Source organism: Mustela nigripes, chromosome 3, assembly GCF_022355385.1.
Source record: "Mustela nigripes isolate SB6536 chromosome 3, MUSNIG.SB6536, whole genome shotgun sequence".
Classification (NCBI taxonomy): Eukaryota; Metazoa; Chordata; class Mammalia; order Carnivora; family Mustelidae; genus Mustela; species Mustela nigripes.
The window spans coordinates 72,643,552-72,657,137 of record NC_081559.1 but is presented as its reverse complement, the minus strand read 5'-3'; the positions used below and the strand labels follow the sequence as shown (position 1 = coordinate 72,657,137).

The 13,586-nt window shown below is 37.1% G+C and overlaps 1 protein-coding gene and 1 pseudogene across 1 annotated transcript in view; one reads left to right on the top strand and one right to left on the bottom strand.

Moving 5' to 3' along the window:
• PDE11A (phosphodiesterase 11A) overlaps nucleotides 1-13,586 on the top strand; it is a 388,241-nt gene that overhangs the window by 31,301 nt on the left and 343,354 nt on the right. The window lies entirely within an intron of this gene.
• On the bottom strand, nucleotides 2,891-11,210 carry LOC132013336 (cytosolic 5'-nucleotidase 3A-like; annotated as a pseudogene).

Here is a 13,586-nt window from a genome sequence, read left to right as displayed (position 1 = left end):
ATGGAAGAATAAATATTGTGAAAATGTCTATGCTACCTAAAGCAATCTACACATTTAATGCAATCCCTATCAAAATCCCATCCATTTTTTTCAAAGAAATAGAAGAAACAATTCTAAAATTTATATGGAACCCATAAAGACCTTGAATAGCCAAAGGAATATTGAAAAAGAAAGCCAAAGTTGGTGGCATCACAATTCCAGACTTCAAGCTCTATTACAAAGCTGTCATCATCAAGACAGCATGGTACTGGCACAAAAACAGACACATAGATCAGTGGAACAGAATAGAGAGCCCAGAAATAGACCCTCAACTCTATGGTCAACTAATTTTTGACAAAGCAGGAAGGAATGTCCAATGGGAAAAAGCAGTCTCTTCAACAAATCGTTCTTGGAAAATTGGACAGCCACATGCAGAAAAATGAAATTGGACTATTTCCTTATACAATACATGGAAACAGACTCAAAATGGATGAAGGACCTCAATGTGAGAAAGGAATCCATAAAAATCCTTGAGGAGAACACAGGCAGCAACCTCTTTGACCTCAACCGCAGCAACTTCTTCCTAGGAACATTGCCAAAGGCAAGGGAAGCAAGGACAAAAATGAACGATTGGGATTTCATCAAGATCAAAAGCTTTTGCACAGCAAAGGAAACAGTTAACAAAACCAAAAGACAACTGACAGAATGGGAGAAGATATTTGCAAACGACATATCAGATAAAGGGCTAGTATCCAAAATCTATAAAGAGCTTAGCAAACTCAACACCCAAAGAACAAATAATCCAATCAAGAAATGGGCAGAAGACATGAACAGACATTTCTGCAAAGAAGACATCCATATGGCCAACAGACACATCAAAAAGTGCTCCACATCACTCAGCATCAGGGAAATACAAATCAAAACCACAATGAGGTATCACCTCACACCAGTCAGAATGGCTAAAATTAACAAGTCAAGGAATGACAGATCCTGGAGAGGATGCGAAAAGAGGGGACCCCTCCTACACTGTTGGTGGGAATGCAAGCTGTTGCAACCACTCTGGAAAACTGTGTGGAGTTTCCTCAAAAAACTGAAAATAGAGCTACCCTATGACCCAGCGATTGCACTACTGGGTATATATCCTAAAGATACAAACATGGTACTCTGAAGGGGCACATGCACCCAAATGTTTATAGCAGCAATGTCCACACTAGCCAAACTATGTAAAGAGCCTAGATGTCCATCAAGGCTTGAATGGATCAAGAAGATGTGGTATATATACACAATGGAATACTATGCAGCCATCAAAAGAAATGAAATCTTGCCATTTGCGACGACATGGATGGAACTAGAGGGTATTATGCTTAATGAAATAAGTCAATTGGAGAAAGACAACTATCATATGATCTCCCTGATATGAAGAAGTGGAGATGCAATGTAGGGGGGTGGTTGGGGAGTAGGAAAAGAAAAAATGAAAGAAGGTGGGATTGGGAGGGAGACAAACCATAAAGGACTCAATCTCAAAAAACAGACTGAGGGTTGCTGGGGGGAGGGAGGATGGGAGAGGATGGTGGGGATATGGACATTGGGGAGGGTTTGTGCTATGATGAGTGCTGTAAAATGTGTAAACCTGGCGATTCACAGACCTGTACCCCGGGCATAGAAATACATTATATGTTTATTTAAAAATTTTTTTTTAATAAAAAATATTTTAAAAAGAAAGGGAAAACTCCTTTTCTTTAAATAGGAATAGAGATGCTTTTTAGAGGTCAGTTAATTTATTCTTTAAGTAACGTCTACATCCAATATGGGGTTTGAACTCATGACCCTGTGATCAGGAGTCAGATACTCTGCTGACTGAGCCAGCCAGGTACCCCAGGAAAAATTTCTTAATGTGGCAAAGTTATTTTTATTACCATCTAAAGTTTCTAGCAGATAACAAATATGGCTCTTATGACAAAGTTACTATTGTCCTTCTTGACAGCCATGAACCAAGGAATGTAGACAGCCTACAAAAGCTAGAAAAGGCAAGGAAATGCTTTTCTAGGCTCCCCTAGAGCCTCCAGAGGGAACACAGCCCTGCTGACCTTGATTTTAGGACTTCTGACCTCCTGAACTGTAAGAGAATAAATTTGTGTTGTTTTAAGCCACTGAATTTGTGGTAATTTGTTATAGTAGCAATAGGAAACTAATATACTTGTGTGAGAGTTTCTTTGGAGTATACATGTACGAGTAGAATTGCTGGGTCATAATTAATGCACGTATCAAATTTACTATTGATGACAAACTGTTTTCCCAAGTAGGGTCACACCAGTTACACTCCCTCTAGCCATATGTTTGGTTTAAGTTGCTCCACATTCTTAACACTTGATATTATCAGACTTCTTCATTTCTGCCAATCTGCTGTGTTGAAAGTTGCATCTCATTGCGGTTTTAATTTGTATTTTCCTGATCATTAAAGAGGTCCTTCTCAGCACCCCCCACTCTTTTTTTTTTTTTTTGAAATGGTGATACCATCAAGCATACATTTGACTATTTCACAAAGCTTCTTTTCAAAATTATATCAGCTTTCCCAGTTTAAAAAGACTCCTGTATATTTCTTGACAATATTAAACTCCGAAATCAACTTTAGAAAACAGGAAGCTATTTTCTCATTTTGGCTTTAATTTTTTTGTTTTGTTTTGTTTTTAACCAATTTAAAAATATGGTGGGAAGTGTGTTGGAAGAGGTAGAGAAAAAGGGGTTTACCACTGATGGATTCAATGTATTTGAAAATGTGGAACTAACATAAAGGAAAAACTTCAAGAGCAAAAATACATTATAAATAGCTGCCTCTCAGCAAGATGAACAGATGAGAAGTTTTTGTATCAGTTGCTTCTGTGAGAGAGGGGTGTTCCTGAAATATATGTGTTTATAGAATCTTCTTTAGGATAATGTTGGCTATCTTGAATGAGTATGAAATTGTACAAAAATGATATTGAAAGAGCCCAGGTACTTTCCTAAAAGTTTATCCATTCCATCATTTAGATAGCCAGTTTATGAATGTATTCAATATTAGCTCCCTCACTCGTAAGTCTACTTGGGAGTCTCCCCAAAACATTAAGTTGCTGTTGTCTTTTGGTGGATTGAAATATTCTGTTTTTATTAAATATGTGTATTAGTTCCCCTCCTTGTCCTTTGAAAGCCTTATTTTCATCAAAATCTGTGAGGTTGGACACTTCTTTGATATTTGGATGATGATACTCTTGTAGCACATCACATATTTCATACAGAAAATATGAACACAGTGATATTGTGTTGTTGGAGCTCATCAAATAAATTCTTATTTCCTTCCTAGAACATGACATCAGATTCTTCCATAATTTCTTCAAGTTTAGCTTCTGATAAACCTTGTTCAACTGGCAGATTATTTGTCTTAGTGTTCTAATCTACCATATAAGGATAGTTCTAGTCTCTGGTAAGAACAAGAGCAACTTTAATAGCATAATACTTTTCTTTTAGTTGAATATCTTTTTTTAACATTTATCCATAAGTAGTTTACAGTTATTGATGATACTATAATGTGTTGGGCATCTTTTCCCTTTGTATTTCCCTAGTGTGATATCAAAGGCGATTATTACCAGAAGCATGGCAGCTCCTCCTTTGACAAGACCATGGTCACAGACAATTTTTTTTCTACCCTTGTAGGGTTCTTCATGAGAACTGGATGTTTCTAGACTTTTGGTATCCTTTTCACAAAGATAGCAGACTTTAAGTTAGTTATTTCTTAACTATTCAGTATTCATCTTAATGGTCTGGATCTTCCTTTGTATCCTTCTCTTCAAGGTAAATATGTCTTGGGTCAATACCACCAGTGCCACCAGCACACAAACTCTGGCATTGAGCCCACTGACATAGCCAGCCAGGGCCTTCATTTGTCTCTTAGCCAGGAAAAGAAGAGACTGATTATAGTGGGCAGTGGGGCACACACATGCTTCACAGTGAACCCTTTGGAGACCAACCTCCTTAATGGTTATATATATTGTAAATAACTTTCCCTATTTTATTGTTTGCTTTTCATTCTTTTTTTTTAAAGATTCTATTTATTTATTTTGGTTATTACTATTAAAGTCTAAAATGAGTTACTTATAGACAGCATATCGATGGGTCTAGTGTTTTTATCCATTATGATACCCTATGTCTTTTGATTGGGGCATTTAGTCCATTTACATTCAGGGTAACTGTTGAAGGATAAGAATTTCATTCTATTGTCTTACTGTAAGATGACTGTTACTGTATATTGTCACTGTTCCTTTCTGGTCTATGTTACTTTTAGGCTCTCTCTTTTCTTAGAGGACCTCTTTCAATATTTCCTGTAGGGCTGGTTTGGTGTTTGCAAATTCTTTTGTTGTTGTTTGTCCTGGAAGCTTTTTATGTCTATTTTCAGTGACAGCCTAGCTGGATACAGTATTCTTAGCTGTGTATTTTTCTCATTTAGTGCTCTGAATATATCATGCCAGTCCTTTCTGGCCTGCTAGGTCTCTGTGGCTAGGTCTTCTGCCAGTCTAATATTTATACCATTGTAGGTTACAGACCTCTTGTCCTGAGCACTTTCAGGATTTTCTTTGTCTCTGAGACTTGTAAGTTTTACTCTTAGATAATGAGGTGTTGACCTATTTTCACTGATTTTGAAGGGGGTTCTCTCTGCCTCCTGGATTTTGATGCCTGTTTCCTTCCCCAGATTAGGAAAGTTCTCCTCTATAATTTGCCCCAATATACCTTCTGCCCCCCTCTCTCTTTCTTCTTCTTCTGGGATCCCAATTATTCTAATATTGTTTTGTCTTATGGTATCACTTATCTATTGAATTCTCCCCTTGTGATCCAGTAGTTGTTTTCCTCTCTTTTTCTCAGCTTCTTTATTCTCCATGATTTGGTCTTCTATATCACTAATTCTCTCTTCTGTCTCATTTATCCTAGCAGTTAGAGTCTCCATTTTTTATTGCACCTCATTAATAGCCTTTTTTATTTCAACTTGGTTAGATATTAGTTCTTTAATTTCTCCAGAAAGGGATTCTCTAGTATCTTCTATGCTTTTCTCAAGCCCAGCTAGTATCTTTATAGTTGTCATTCTGAATTCTAGTTCTGACATCTTACTAATGTCCATATTGATTAGGTCCCTGGCAGTTGGTACTGCCTCTTGTTCCTTTTTTTTTTTTTTTCTTTTTGAGGTGAGTTTTTCCATTTTGCCATTTTGTCTTGAGAAGAATAGATGAATGAGAGAACAAAATGGTGAAAGGTAAAAATGACACCAGCAACACTAAACAAATCAGAAGATACCTGAGATCATGGTGAAAAGAAAGGAAAAAGAAAGAAAGAAAGATTGAATGAATGAATGAATGAATGAATATGATCAAGCTGGTGAATAGAACAGAGCCACACTAGATTTTGGGTGTAGTTTTGTCTGTTAGAAGAAACTGCCTCCTAAAATTTTGAAGAAACACACACACACACACACACACACACACACACACACAAATAAGGGGAAATACAATGAAGGGATGGAATATGACTATAAAGAAGAAAATTTAAAAATATTTTAAAAAAGGAATTGATGAGAAGTTGGTAGAAAAAAGAAAGAAAAAAATTTTTTAAATAAAAGGAAAGAATGTGATCAGGCAGGAGACTAGAACAAAGTCATATGACAAATTTATATTTTGGTCTGTTAGAAGAAACTGTACCCCAAAATTTTAAAGAAAGAAAAAAATATATATATACAAAAAATAAGGTTAAATACAATGAAGGGATAGAATATAACTGTAAAAATGAAAATTAGAAAGGATTTTTAAAAAGGAACTGAAAAGATGTTGGTGAAAATAAGAAAGGGGGCGCCTGGGTGGCTCAGTGGGTTAAAGCCTCTGCCTTCATCTCAGGTTATGATCCCAATGTCCTGGGATCAAGCCCCGCATTGGGCTCTCTGCTCAGCAGAAAGCCTGCTTGCCTTCCTCTCTCTCTGCCTGCCTCTCTGCCTGCTTGTGATCTCTGTCTGTCAAATAAATAAATAAAATCTTTAAAAAAAAAAGAAAATAAGAAAGAAGAAAAATTCAAAAAAAGAAAAAAGAAAAAATAATTTTAAAAACGTAACTTCAAAAGATTAAAAAATCATAGGGAAAAAAGTCATGAATTTTATCTGCTATATTCCCCTGGCACTGGAGATTTGCAGTTCTCATTGATGGGTAAACTTGGTCTTGACTGGGTGTTCTTGCTGATCTTCAGGGAGAAGGGCCTGTTGCAGTGAGTCTCAGGTGTCTTTGCTCGATGCAGAATTGCACCACCCTTGCCAGAGGCCAGGCTAAGTAATCTACTCAGGTTTGCTCTCCGTAGCTTTTGTTCCCTCAACGCTTTCCATATGGCTTTGGAGGATGGGAGTGAAAATGGCGGCCTCCCAATCTCAGCCCTGGAGGAGTTGGAGGAGCAGAGACCTCGGGGTCCCCCTCTTCAGTGTGCCCTCAGAGCAAAGCAGTCAATCACTCCTATCTCTCTGGTCTCAGGCTGCACTGAGCCCACCTGGCCTGTGACTGAGCATTCCTATCTCTGGCACATGGTGCTGGAGTCTCCAAACCCAGTCTATTCCTTTAGCCTACTCCCACGCTGCTCCTCCCGGTGAAGGAAGGGGGTTCTTCCAGGATATGCTACTTGTGGGGTCCCTGCTCAAGAAGCAGTGGTCCAAATGTGCCTTGGATCACAGTTTATGGCAACCCTGAGCTGAGAACCTACTCCTCAGCTGCATCTTTGGAGCCTGCCTCCCTGCTCTGATACCTGGGAGCTCTGCCACACTCAGCAACCCCCTCTTTCTGTAACCCTGAGGGTCTTGAGACCACACTGTCCCAGTGAAGATTCCACCCCCTGCTGGTGTGATGTCCCTTCACAGAGCAGACTTCTAAAAGTTCTGATTTCATTCTCCACTGCTCTCTCACTTGATGGTAAGTGGCTGATGGAGGCTCCCTCCCCTCACAGCCTATCTCCCCATATACTGCCTCAGATTCACTTCTCTGCACATCCTACCTTTTAGAAAATGGTCATTTTTCTGTTCATAAAATTGCTGCTATTCTTTTCTTCAATCTCCTGTTGAGTTTGTAGGTGTTCAGAATGGTTTGATAACTACCTAGCTGAATTCCTGGGAACAGACAAAATTTAGGTCCCCTACTCCTCTGACATCTTGCCTGTACTCTTGCTTTTCATTCTTAATGGTGAGTTTAAAGTCTGAGTTTTACTGTGATTTATTAATCTCATTAAATTTTACATTATTTGCTTCTTATTTAAGAAACAAGGTTTTAGAGAAAATATTTGATATTGTCCTTGGCAAATTTTATAACTTGGTATTTTATATCAAGTATTTAATTGCAATTCATTTTTGTGTTGGTGTATAGGAAAGGAATACAACTTCAAATTTTTTTCTGTTTGGTTAAACAATTGACCTTGTGTTATATTGATTAGATCACCTTTTCTCATGACCCGTAATGTCTGCTTTGTCATAAATTCTTTTTCCATATTGTCATGGATTTATTACTAGGCCCTTTATTCTTCCTTTGGACTATTAGTCTGTTCCTGCACTAATATCATACTGTCTTGATTTCCATTGGTTATAGTAAGTCTTAATATCTGGTAGAGAATCTCCCAACCCCTCCCCACACCTTGCTCTTCAGAAGTATCTTGGCTTTTATTGTCCTTCCTTTCTTTCCTGTAAATTCTGTAATCAGCTTGTTGAGTTTCTGTTAGAATTGTGCTGAACTTAAAGATCAATTTGGAGAGAATTATAACATACTTTATGATATTTAGTCTTCTTAACTGATAATATGACAGATCTTCCTAGTCACTATTCTTTAATGTCTTTCAGTGAAATTTTTAAGCTTTCTCTATAGAAGGCTTAACATTTTTTACTTTATTATAGATATTAAAAAATGTCTTTTACTATTTTAAATTGTGTGTTTTAAAATTTTACTTTTTAGCTAATTGTTGTGGATATCTAGAAATGTAATTCACTTTTGTATATTGATTTTGATTCAACATCTCTCTTACTAAATTAAATTCCTACTTAAAATTATTTTTGGCAACATGACATAAATAACTAAAATGTGAATTTTAAGGGAAAGAAAAGTAATATTTATTAAGTTTCTACTATATGCCAAATAGTTGACACAGGTTATTTCACTTTATCTGCACAACTATTTTATTGCTTATTTCCTCAACAAACATGTATTAGGTAATTCCTGTGTTAAGGTTTTTTTTTTTCTTTGAGATTTTCTGCATAAGCAATCATAGCATGTACAAATGATGAACATTTTTGTTTCTTTTCAATCCTTTACCTTTTATTTTTTTCTCTTGCTTTACTGTGTAAGGACTTCTAGTACAATGTAGAATAGGATTGATGAAAACAGACATCCTTATCTTGAACTTCAGCTTATAGAGGATACTTTCAAATTCTCTTTGTTAGGTATGAAGTTTCTCTGGGTCTTCTGAAACGCCCTTAATTGGGTTAAGAAAGTGACTTCCATTCCCAGTTTGCTAAGAAGGTTGTTTCTCTTCTTTTAAATCACAAATGAATATAGAAGGTTACCCCCCCTTTTTTTTTGGCTTCCATTTAGATTTGATTTTTTTTTTTACCTTAAGTTGTTAATATACTGAATTACTTTAATTGAGCTTCTCATTATAAACTAATCCAGAATTCCTAGTAAAAACCAATTTGTTCTTAATAAGTTATCCTGTTTATACATTGTCTTATTTGTTTTATAAAAATGCTTACTTTCAGAGTTTTTGCATCTGTATTCACTCATAAGTGAGATTGGCCTATATTTTTCTTTTCTTATAATATCCCTGTCTGGTTCTGAAATGTGTTATATTACAAATAACTCTTTTTCCATTGTATGGAATAGTTTGTGTAAGATTAGAATTTCCTAATGCTTTTTTGGTATAGTAGAATTTATGGTAGAATTTCCTGGGAATTCATCTGGATCCTGTGTATGTGTGTGTTTGTGTGTGTGTGCGTGTGCACACATGCCTGCACACACACCTAATGGGACTATTTTAAACTACTGATTCAATTTCTTAAAAGCTTTAAAGAGTTGGTTTTGTTAACATGTATGGATCTGTTTATTTTTTCTAAGTTGTCAAATTTATAGACCCAGAGTTGTTCAAAACATTTTATCTGTTTAATCTCTATAGCAACTATAGTTTTACCCCATTTTATTTAAAAATTTTAATGCCTTTCTGGGGCATCTGGGGGGCTAGGTTGGTTAAGCATCTGCCTTCTGCTCGGGTCGTGATTCCAGCTAAGGTCAGGGATCGAGCCCTGCATCAGACTCCTTTCTCAGCGGGGAGACTGATTCTCCCTCTCCCTCTGCCTGCTGCTCCCACTGCTTGTGCTTTCTTTCTCTTTCTCTGTCAAATAAATTAATAAAATCTTTAAAAAAGTTTTAATATCTTTCTTGTTTTTTCCTTTTGATTATATTCTCTAGATTGGTATATTTTATTACTTTTTAGACCTTTATTGACCCTCTTCATTATATGTTCATTTTCTTTTTCATTGACTTCAGCTCTTATTTTTATCATCTTCTCTCATCTTTTTGAGTTTTGTTTGCTATTCTTTTTTTCTAATTCCTTGTGGCTGGATATTCACTTCACTAAGTTGAACTTTTCTTTCTTTTCTAATGTAAGCATTTAAGACTAAAACTTTAAGAATCTTTATAACTCAGGGCGCCTGGGTGGCTCTGTGGGTTGGACCTCTGCCTCCGGCTCAGGTCATGATCTCGGGGTCCTGGGGTCAGGCCCTGCATCGGGCTCTCTGCTTGGTGGAGAGTCTGCTTCCCCCTCTCTCTCTGCCTGCCTCTATGCCTACTTGTTATGTCTCTCTCTCTCTCTCTCTGTCAAATAAATAAATAAAATAAAAAAAAAAGAATCTTTATAACTCTGTTATACAAAACTGTCCTTGTTTTGATACATAATACTTATAACAGCACCCTGTTATTTTTCTAAATATTTTCTAAAAAGTTTATGATTCCATTTTGGTTTTTCTGAATGATAAGCTGTTCAGCAATGTATATTAAATTTTCAAATGTATTTTTTCTTTATTTTATTTTTCTAACTAAAGTGCATTGTAGTTAAATGATATATTCTGTATGATACAGTTGTTTGACATATGATTTCAAATTGGCCAGCTTTGCTGATCCAGCTCGTAGTCAGTTTTCCTAACTGTTTGATGTCCACATGACCAATAGTATGAAGTGTCCTGTGTTTGGGTGAAGGGTGTAGCCAGATGTATCAAATGTTCTTGTATATGTGCATGTTGGTGGGTAGGCTATGGTGGGGGAAACATGCTCATAAGGTGTTCTTTCTTTTTAAGTAAACAGAGGGATTGAGACACTACTAAGTTTTAAAGTTGAACTTCCCATTGATATTAGAAACCTGTTACTACTTCGTCCATGGGAGCATGAAAGAGTCTTATAGATTTGGTAGCCCAGGGTTTTTGTGGATTTTGCTTCTGTTGTTCCATCCTATGCATACCCTAAACCAGGGAAGAATGGTAGGTGGTTAAATTGCTCATTTTATTAAAGTGAATTGAGATTTATGGAACTGTTATAGAATGGTTCCTGACCTTGTCTAATCTTTCTAATGCGCCAAACCCAGACTGGAAAACTGTGATGGTTGGCTCTGCCAAGGACTTGATCTATTTTGTAAAAAGGCCATTACGGTGTTCTGCCAGCCAGTCAAGGAAATATCTGGAACAAGGCGGCAGGCAGGGAGACCCATTTCAGGAGGGGCTAATTCATCCTATCCAAGGTGGAATAATTTAGACAAACCTGCCAAAAATCAGTGTGATTCGGTTCTCCAGGATATCTGTCTAGACGGCTCCTACTTACAAGAATTTCTTAGAAAGCATCTTGATGCTTTATGCTGGAAAAAGTGTTGAGTCCACTCCTGTGTCTGTCCAGATTATTTATGAATGATTTGTGTTGGTGGAAACAAACCTCTGATAGACCTAACCACATATCAGCACCTTCAGTTTGATACATGGCTCTTCATCTCATATTAGAGGACTAGAGATTATGCCCCACTGTTTTGTGATGCACATGACCATATAACTTCTGGGGCGTGTCCAAGAACTCTCAGCACTGCTGTTTACTTGCAGCCAAGCTAGGATGAGCGCCAGGGAAATGGAGAGCCTGGTATAGGACAGGAAAAGAGGACTTCAGGGGCATGGTGACTTACAGAGGGAATGCAGTGAATATGGAACCAACCAGCTCTAGGGAAGTAGTGACATGCGACTTCCAAGACTTCTTCCCAGTGAAAGAGCCTGATCTTTTCTAATGTGAACTTTGAGTGGTTGAACACTCTTGTGGCTGCAAGATTTGTTCTTAATCACTTTCTTTCAAACTTATCATCTACTGGTTTAATAGTTTGTTGAGAATTTTGTTTTGTGAACCAGTGTCAAACTGCTAATTTTTAGTTTCTAATATTTATCATTTTGTTAAATCAGGATGTCTTCTAGCATTATATACACTGTGCCACATATGATGTTGTGATGTTTAGCAATTAAATGTGGATAAGGTCAGATTCTTAGAGTTGAAAGATCCATCTATATCAGAAAGTTGCCCAACTATAGTATCTTGGCAATCCTTTTGTCCTTTGTTCTCTGTGATTTTCAGAAAATATCAAATTCTTTTGACAGTCTGTGTAGCAGTTCAATTAGACTGAATTTTTATGGTAAAAAATTTCATAGCCAGGACAATGATAGCTTAAAAAATAGCAGGGCTATTTAGACTGGTGCTATATCTTGCTAAAAGCCTAGAGAGCACTAGGGCGCCTGGGTGGGAAAGGCCAGGCCCTGACTGATACAGTTGCTAAGGAATTAGCTATATTTTGAGACCACTTTTCAGGTTATCTCAATGGCCCACAGTTTGAAAAGTACAAGGAGGTTTCTTTGTATTTTTTTTTTTAAGATTTTATTTATTTATTTGACAGAGGGAGATCACAAGTAGGCAGAGAAGCAGGCAGAGAGAGAAAGGAGGAAGCGGGCTCCCCGCTGCGCAGAAAGCCCGATGTGGGGCTCAATCCAATGACCCTGGGATCATGACCTGAGCCGAAAGCAGAGGCTTTAACCCACTGAGCCACCCAGGTGCCCTGAAAAGTACAAGGAGGTTTCTGCTGGAGGTGGTCTTTGTTAGTTTTATTTATTTATTTATTTATTTGAAGAGAGAGAGAGAGAGAGAGAGAGCGAGCAAGTGAGCACAAGTAGGGTAAGAGGCAGAGGGAGAGGAAGAAGTAGTCTCCCCACTGAACAGGGCTGGATTCCAGGACCCCGAGATTATGACCTGAGCCAAATACAGAAGTTTAACAGATGCCACCCAAGTACTCCCCTTTGTTAGGTTTTAATAAATGGTGAGATCAAGTTTCTAGTGTATCACTGTTCTATTCATACTCCCAACCCAGATCTGGTTTTTCATGCATTACTGTCTTGTCCTTGGCTTTCCCTGTATTCCTGGTTCCTGACTGTTTGGTGCCTGAACCACAACTCCATGCTGATCAAACCTTCTTCATATTTGCAGACTTCTTGACCTTCCTGGTTCTACCTTATAGCCTCACCTCCATGATTCACTGCAGTTCTTGGATGTCTGCTCTGTAATAGGAAGGAAGGTGCCTCTGGCTGACTCTTTGCATAGCTTTCTCTTCAGGTACTGGCCTTTTCTCAGACATTTTAGTTACACACAGTAAAACTTATAGGCCATGGAGTTGTATTTTAATTCTACATACAATATATCTGTAGACTTAAAGTATATTTGTAATAAGGATCTGTGCTCTCTATTAAAGAAGTTTAATAATTCATCACTTTCTTTTGTACCACCTCAACTGCAGTTTTGGTTTCAACTGTGTTGTAGTTTTTCCATTGTCTTGTGTCTTTTGCCTTGAGATATATTTGTATTTGTCATAAGAAAGATAAACAAAAATAGCCATGATGACTATAGTAAGGGCCAAAGAAAAGCGCCAACTAAGAAGGGAAGAATGAAGAAAGAACACCAGCAAACCAAGTTGACTTTAGCAACATAACTAAAATGGATAACCATGCAAGCAACTAGGTAATGACAATGACACTGAATAACGAGTTCAAGTGACAATAACAGTGGTTTTGAAACTTCATATTAAATTCTTTTATGGCATAGGTTAACTGCTAATTCAGTTTGGAAGATTTAAATGAAACTATGCTCATTACACATTTACCAAAGAGGGCTGACCTCTATGTATTTGCAAACTGCTCCACCACCCACCATATCACTTAAGGTCCATTAAAAAAAAGAAGCCTCTAAAACATATGTATTTTGGGTAATATTTTGTACTATTCAAATCTAAAGAATTTTTATGAAAGAATTCAGAGAGACAAGATTTTTACTTACTGGAGGGGAATGACATTTTCTGAATACATATTAAGAATAGCAATGAAAATTTTGTACTTTTCTCAGCAAGCATTGACTTAGGAGGCCCAAAGAATTAACTATCTAGTTATTATGTCTTTGTTTTTATGCATTAAAATCTCAAGCCTTACCTCAATTCAGAACAATTAGTTATCCTTGGTATGGAGA